The 7,232-nt window shown below is 45.8% G+C and overlaps 1 protein-coding gene across 5 annotated transcripts in view; it reads left to right on the top strand.

The window, feature by feature from the left end:
- Nucleotides 1-1,978: 1,978 nt before the first annotated feature.
- WNK3 (WNK lysine deficient protein kinase 3) overlaps nt 1,979-7,232 on the top strand; it is a 176,025-nt gene continuing 170,771 nt past the window's right edge. Inside the window, exon 1 of one of the 5 annotated variants that reach the window (XM_037735263.1) lies at nt 1,979-2,158. The gene's annotated coding sequence lies outside the window, so the exon portion shown is untranslated. Of the gene's footprint in view, nt 2,159-2,550; nt 2,888-7,232 lie in introns of those variants that run through there. The other 4 variants (XM_017519653.2, XM_017519655.2, XM_017519652.2 and 1 more) reach the window with 4 other exon arrangements.

Below are 7,232 nucleotides of genomic sequence, written 5' to 3'. Positions count from 1 at the left end.
AGACGGGGTTTCACCATGTTGGTCAGGCTGGTCTTGAACTCCCGACCTCAGGTGATCCACCCGCCTTGGCCTCCAAAGTGCTTGGATTACAGGCATGAGCCACTACGCCCGACCTCCAGTATGGTTCTTTATTCATTACATACATTATCAGGCTCAGAGACAAGGAAAGAGGAGCAGGCCACAACCGAGCTAGATGCCTTGCTTTTCATAAAAGTGGAGTGTGTGGCAGTGGTGGGAATAGAATGACATTGAGAAATTAAAACGGAGGCCACAAGTTTCTAGTTGTCATCTCATGGGAGACAGGACCTACAAAGACTTGGGATAAATTGTTAACCTTTGAAACTTTGAAATTGCCCCTTAGTGGTTGTTCAGCTACTCTTCCTCTGTGTTTCCCACACTAGTCAACCAATAAACAGGGAAAAGAGACTATCTTCAGGAACAGTGAGGAAAGACGTGTGGGAGACCCCCATTCATTCTTCAGCTAATTGAGAATCCAGAGACCCTTAAGGTAGAATGGTAAAGCTATTTGGAGAAACCACTCCGTGCTCTTTTAAATCCGCCAGGAAGGAAGATCTCCACCCATCTAGTGGCTGGGCTTCATAGCCCTATTGTTTTCTCAGCATCTCCCTCCATTGTCAAAAAGGAAAGATGGGAGTTTGAGTGTATTAAGGGCATGGTCCGGTTTCCTTACATGTTCTGGCAATATTGAAATTAATAAGCAAGGGACAGAGACAAGAGACAGGGCTACAAGGCCTCCCACCATTATATTCCCCTCGTCCCTTACAAAGTCAAAGACAAACTATTATACTTTATTTGTTTTGCTGGATACAAAATTAAGAGAAAGGAATATATATATACTTTATTTGTATATATATATACACAAATATATATAAATATATATTTAACAAGTATATATATACAATTATATTGTATTAATATATATAAATATATATTTAACAAGTATATATAAATATATATACAAATATATTGTATTAATATGTATAAATATATATTTACCGAGTATATGTAAATATATATATATATTTATATATACTTTATTTGGACTTTGGAAACTTGAGTTAAATTTATTGACTGTGCTGTTCGAAAGAGCTGAAAAAGACTGAGATTTCTGAGGCCTACAGCAGGAAAAGAAAAATAGGTAGTGGAGAGGGGATAACTCAGTGATAGGGCCGAGGTCAGATGGCTGAAAACATTAGTCTGATATTTCCCACACAGCCTCCTAGCCTCACTCAAGTCATCCTGCTAAGGCTTGAGAAGCATCTGAAAAGAATGCCCCGCCCCTTAGCTGCCTCACCGGATGACTCTTGCGAGATTGAAAAATGCCTCGGCTCTGGAATGAGCACACCTGGGTTCAAGTTCTAACTCCACAAATAGTATGAACTTGAGCAATTCATGTCCATTTCCACTCCTGAGCCTCAGTTTCCTCCTCTGTCGGGCCGGGATTATTCATGGGAGAATGACAGAAACACTTCTATACTGCTTCTGGCAGTGCACAGGAAGCAGTTTGAATGCGCCGAGGCTAACATGTACTGAAAACTCGAAGGAGGCAGCATTCACTACTAGCTAGAGGATCTGGGAGTTTTTCAAGGAGGTGGCCGGTGGGAGACAGAGCGTCTCAGTGGGAGGCAGCCTTTCCGCATGCGCGCGGTCTAGAAGCCTGGCGGCGACGAAGGGGCGGGACCAGGTTTCTGAAGAGGTTGCTATGGCACCGAGGGGCCGGGGAGGTTCACCGAACTCTTAAAACCATTGATCCCTCCCCCACCTGCCACCGTCAGGGCAGAGGGCCATTGTTCGCGGCAAAATGGCGTCGGTAATCCCCCTCCCGGTCAGAGGCCTAAGTAAAACTGAGGGTGGGAGTGGGACCAGAGGTGGGAAGAAAAACTACAATTCCCAGGGTACATCGCACCCGCCTGCGAGGCGCAGGGCACGTGCCCAGGCCTAGCGGTTACATGCCGTCAAAAATCCGCTTCATAGCTTCTCTTTCCCATCCCTGCTTTGGTTGTTTCCCAGCCCCCGCACTCTCGCACTGCGGTTCTGTGGGGTGGGGGGGACATGCTGTGACCATTGCCCCCGCAACGTAACAGGGAGGCCAGTATTTGTAAATCTGTGCCTCGACTTGTAATCCCAAAGCCGGCAGGTATGGGTATCGCGAGAAAACCCGGGAGTTGGAAAAAAGGAGTTAGGGGTGGCAGGAGAAAAGGTGCCGGTGGGTACCACATCCTGACAGCGGCGCTACTGCATTCAGAGAGTCGCGAAGACCCGAGAGTGGGCGGTGAGGGGCTAGGAAGTAGTGTGCGCTTGGACTTTTCTTCTTCTCCGAGGGGAGAGGGTAGAGCGGCTGAGATATCGAGAGCGCTTCGGAACACACAGGAGGTGTCGCGCGTGCTTCCTCTAAAGAGGTTTTTCTCTTTGGAAGGGGGAGAAGCCTTTCTCCTCGACGCGCATCCCTCTCTCCCGCGGCGCCGAGGGGGGCGGGAGGCGTGCGCGCGCTCTCGTTGGCTGGCCACTCGGCACCTCGCTGCGATAGGGGCCGTTCCGAGTTGGGGCTGCTCCGTTGGCTTTCTCCGCCCCTCCCCCTCTCCTGTCCTCCCCTCCCTTCCCCGCCCCCCTCCGCCCCTCTCTCCAACCCGTCCGAATTCCGTGGTTGGAGTACGCGTGCGCCTGCTCAGCTCCGGGCAGAGCGCGAGCTTGGGCTCGTACCCCACTCCCCTCTCCCCGCCCGCTCTTTACCTACGGGCAGTAGCTGGCCCGGTGGGCTCGCGGGGAGACGCTCGCGCGCGCAAGCGCACACGACACGGAGCGGAGCTCGAGACATCGAGGAGTAAGAAGCATCGGAGGAGGCGATCGGGGAGGAGGACGTGTGTGTGTATGTGTCTGTTCTACGGTGTGGCTTGTCTTAGGGTGAGAGGAGGCTTGAGAGAGGGCGAGGGAGAAGCGAAAAGAGTCAGTCTCCCTCTGCAAAGAGCCTTTAATCTGGTGAGGGTCCCGGACCAGCCGGGGCGCTAAGAGAGAGGGAGGAGGCCGGGGGGCGTGTCTGGGATCTGGCTGAGAGATGAATGGGCCAGGGATGAATGGAGGGAGGCAGTGGCGGCCAAGAGTCTGTTCGGAGTAAGCGTCCTAGTGGGGGGCGGCTTGACCGAGGCAGGGTGAGTGCCTTCTTCAGTCGGTACCGGACGAGGCCGGGCTCGGGGATGAGGGGCTGTCGGAGCCGCTGAATAGGCGGAGAGGAAAATGTAAAGGGGGAAAGTGGGGAATGGCAGATTTGAGGTTGAGGTGCGTTTTTTGTTTTGTTTTCTTTTTTGTTTTTGATTTTTGTTGTTGTTGTTGTTGTTGAGGGGTGACAACTTTGGGAGCTGATGGAAGACCAGGGAACGGGGAAGGTGAGAAGGATACCGGAGGGGGACCAGGAGACGGTTGACAAAGGACTGAGCGATCACTTAGTGAGATTGAAGCTACTGAAAGGGAAGATCGCTTCGGCTGTGAGAAGTTCAGTTAGGTTTCAGTGGGTTGTATTGATAGGATTAGGGTGAAGGAAAGTAGATTTAATTCAGACGTTCAGCTAATGTGTGAGGGACTGGATGAGGTGAGGAATACTGCCGGCTCGTTGTGTTCAAGGAGATTCTGAGGTGTTATTTGGGAAGGGGTGGTGTGTGTTGTTTGACTGACAGGTTGGGAATGGGGAGGAGATGGTATGATAGGTGAGGATGAAAGTGGTGAAGTGGCTTCACTGTACTGAAAGAGGTTTTGTTTGGCTAGTTAAGAGTGGTGAAACATTTATATAGTGGGGTATGGGTGGAAGTCCTGTACGTGTGTGTGTATCTCCGAATCTTGGCAGTTGAGAGACTTTGTTAAAATGAGACTGAACCCTCAAAACAGATAAGAGTAGTATGGCTATTTTTTCTTAAGAGTTACTGTTCATTGAGACAATTATATGAATAAACAGCCTTTGAGTTGTGAAAATCTTCTGTATAGTAGTGATTATATTCAATTTTTGGAGACATTATTACCTGCTTTTCATATATAGTAATTTGTAATACCAAGAGAACTTTTGAAGAGGTCTTAGTATGTGACAGAGCAGCAGGTGTCTTTTAGAGTCTCTATCCTTAGGATTGAAGTTTAAAAATTGTTCGACAGCCCAAGGGAAAGATACCTTGCATTAAAGGATAGCAAAAATGCACTAAAGCTTAGCCGGTGTGGTGGAGCGTGTCTGTAATCCCAGCTATTGGGGAGGCTGAAGCAGAAGAATCTCTTGAACCCAGGAGGCCGAGGTTGCAGCGAAGCCGAGGTTGTGTCACTGCACTCCAGCCTGGGTTACAGAGCAAAACTGTCTCCAAAAAAAAAAAAAAAAAAAAAAAGGCACTAAAGCTGATTGTATATGTTTTTTTGGTCATTCCAAATTTATCTTGTTTGAAAATTGACACTCGCTTTTTGGTGTGGGTTTAAATTACAACAGATTATGTGAACATTTTGTTCTCTGACTTCTTATCTTCTGGTAAGGATGTCTTCTCCTGGTCTCGTTCTGTTCTGGGTCAAGATTAATGGATATGGATTTTAACATTTTGTGATTTTTTTTTTTTAACAAATTTTACTGATATATATTCAGTTTTCTTGGAAATGTTGCAAACTTAAGAACATTCCCATGCTGTTTTTCTTTTATTCTGCTTTGATATTGGAAAGAGTGTAATCCTTATTTAGGCTACCCACAGTTTGAATACAAAAGGTCATACTCTGTTCATAGTCTCTTGGATTGAGATGAATACTTAAAGTATTAAATTATACAGTAGAAGTATAAAGGTATACTATAAGAGTCTGAAAATGTTGCACTAACTCAGCCAAGCAAGGCGGTCTCCCAGTTTTGAACTAGATGTTTCTACAGTGAAGGGCATTCACATTTTGGGTCTTGAAAGTGTAAGCATGGTATATTTGGAGAGTGCAATGAGATAAGGCTGGAATCTTAGGTTAAGGCTGGGGTAAATTAGGAACTCTTGATTGTTGAAGAAGGGGAATAACATAAACACATTTATGGTGTTTCTCTCTCTGCCTTTGCTTCTGATGTCCCCCTCTACCTAGAATGCTTTCTCTCCCCCTCCCCTTGAATTTGAACTCATTCTTTTAAAATTTAACCGCTGTCATCAGCTATTCCTGAAAGCCTTTCCTGGTTTCCCTTTCTTCCTTTACCCCGCATCTTCCACCAAGCTAGGTTATGTCCCCTGTTTGGAGTTCTATCATACCTTGCACATAATTAAAAAAAAAAATTTTTTTTTTAAGAGACAGGGTCTCCCTATGTTGCCCAGGCTGGAGTGCAGTGGCTGTTCACAGGTGTGGTCCCACTACTGATCAGCTTGGCAGTTTTGACCTGCTCTGTTTCCTACCTGGGCTGGTTCACGCCTCCTTAGGCAACCTGGTGGTCCCCCGCTCCCGGGAGGTCACCATATTGATGCTGAACTTAGTGCTGACACCCGATCAGCATAGCACACTACAGCCCAGAACTCCTGGGCTCAAGCTGTCCTCCCGCCTCAGCCTCCCGAGTAGCTGGGACTACAGGCACGCGCCACTGCACCCGGCTTGTACATAATTTTATTACCGTACTTTGGTTGGGAGGCAGGCAGGAAAGGTATATTTTCCTTCTATCTGAAAGAGAAATGAAGCCCAGAAAAACAAGACTTGCCGTAGTAAGTGGTGGACCCTGGAGTTCTGACTTCTAGACCATTGTTGATCCTCATATCACAAGTTTACAGTTGCTTATATAATTACAGTTTTAGGAGTTAGATTTCTGTAGTGTTGACTTTACTTTCTTTCATAAGTTTTCTGTTTTTACTATATTGTTTATTGCTGAGCCAGTAAATGATAAAGCCAGTGGCTGCAAAAAACCAGAGTAGACAGAGGTAAAGAAAATAATGGTTATATTGCTATCAAATTTCTTTTTCTTTTTTTTTTTTTTTTACGGAGTCTCACTCTGTTGCCCAGGCTGGGGAGCAGCGTGATCTCGGCTCACTGCAACCTCCACCTCCCAGCTTCAAGCGATTGTCCTGCCTCAGCCTCCCTAGTAGCTGGGATTATAGGCACTCACCACCATGCCTGGCTTATTTTTGTATTTTAGTAGAAACGGGGTTTCCCTGTGTTGGCCAGGCTGATCTCAGACTCCTGACCTCAAGTGATCTGCCCACCTTGGCCTCTCAACATACTAGGATTATAGGCATGAGTCACCATGCCTGGCCCGCTATCAGATTTCTAGTCAGATAATTGAAATAAAAATAATTATCGGAGGGCTTAATTTTTTTTATTTTTAAATAACATTTATTAGCATATTTAACTGATTTCTTAAAAAGTAATTACATTATTATTATTTTTAAGTTCCAGAGTACTTGTGCAGGATGTGTAGGTTTGTTACATAGATAAGCGTGTGCCATGGTGGTTTGCTGCACCTATCAACCCATCACCCAGGTATGAAGGCCAGCATGAGTTAGCTCTTTTCCCTAATGCTCTCCATGCCCCCCCATCCCGCATTCTAGCACCCTCTCCCGATAGGCCACAGTTAAGTGTTGTTCGTGGAGAGCTTAAATTTTTGTGTATGTTTTTGTGGGGAAGGAATTGTGTATAAAAAAAAAAAAAAAAAACCCTCCTTTCTCAGTCTCTTAATATAAGTAGACCAGCTCTATTTACAGATATACTTGATTTTGTCTCTTGGCCAAACGCCAGACTTCTTTCAAACGAGTGGGTCTTTTCCATCTTTGTTTGAGATCGTAACATTCATGATGCCGTTAGGAGATATTTGATGACCAAAAGACATCTATAAGGCATTCATTCAGAAATTTTAAAGCTTCAAAAGTAGAATTGATACCATTTTAAATTGTTTTGATAGAGCTTATTATGAGATTTGGTTTGGGAAATGTTGAGATTGACTCACTGCAGAAATGAGCTTTTCATGCCCTTTCAGGGATATATTTTTCTTATGAACTTTTTTGCTTAATAGAAATGAAGTACATTGTTTTTGTGTTTTAGCATGGCAGCTTTTAAAAATTGTGATAAAATTCACGTGGCCGGGCGCGGTGGCTCACGCCTGTAATCCCAGCACTTTGGGAGGCCGAGGTGGGTGGTTCACGAGGTCAAGAGATCAAGACCATCCTGGCCAACATGGTGAAACCCCGTCTCTACTAAAAACACAAAAAAATTAGCTGGGCGTGGTGGCACACACCTGTAGTCCCAGCTAC

Source organism: Cebus imitator, unplaced genomic scaffold (genome assembly GCF_001604975.1).
Source record: "Cebus imitator isolate Cc_AM_T3 unplaced genomic scaffold, Cebus_imitator-1.0 Scaffold763, whole genome shotgun sequence".
NCBI classification, from domain to species: Eukaryota; Metazoa; Chordata; class Mammalia; order Primates; family Cebidae; genus Cebus; species Cebus imitator.
Note: the sequence above shows the minus strand (reverse complement) of the source record. Positions and strands in the feature narration are given on the sequence as shown.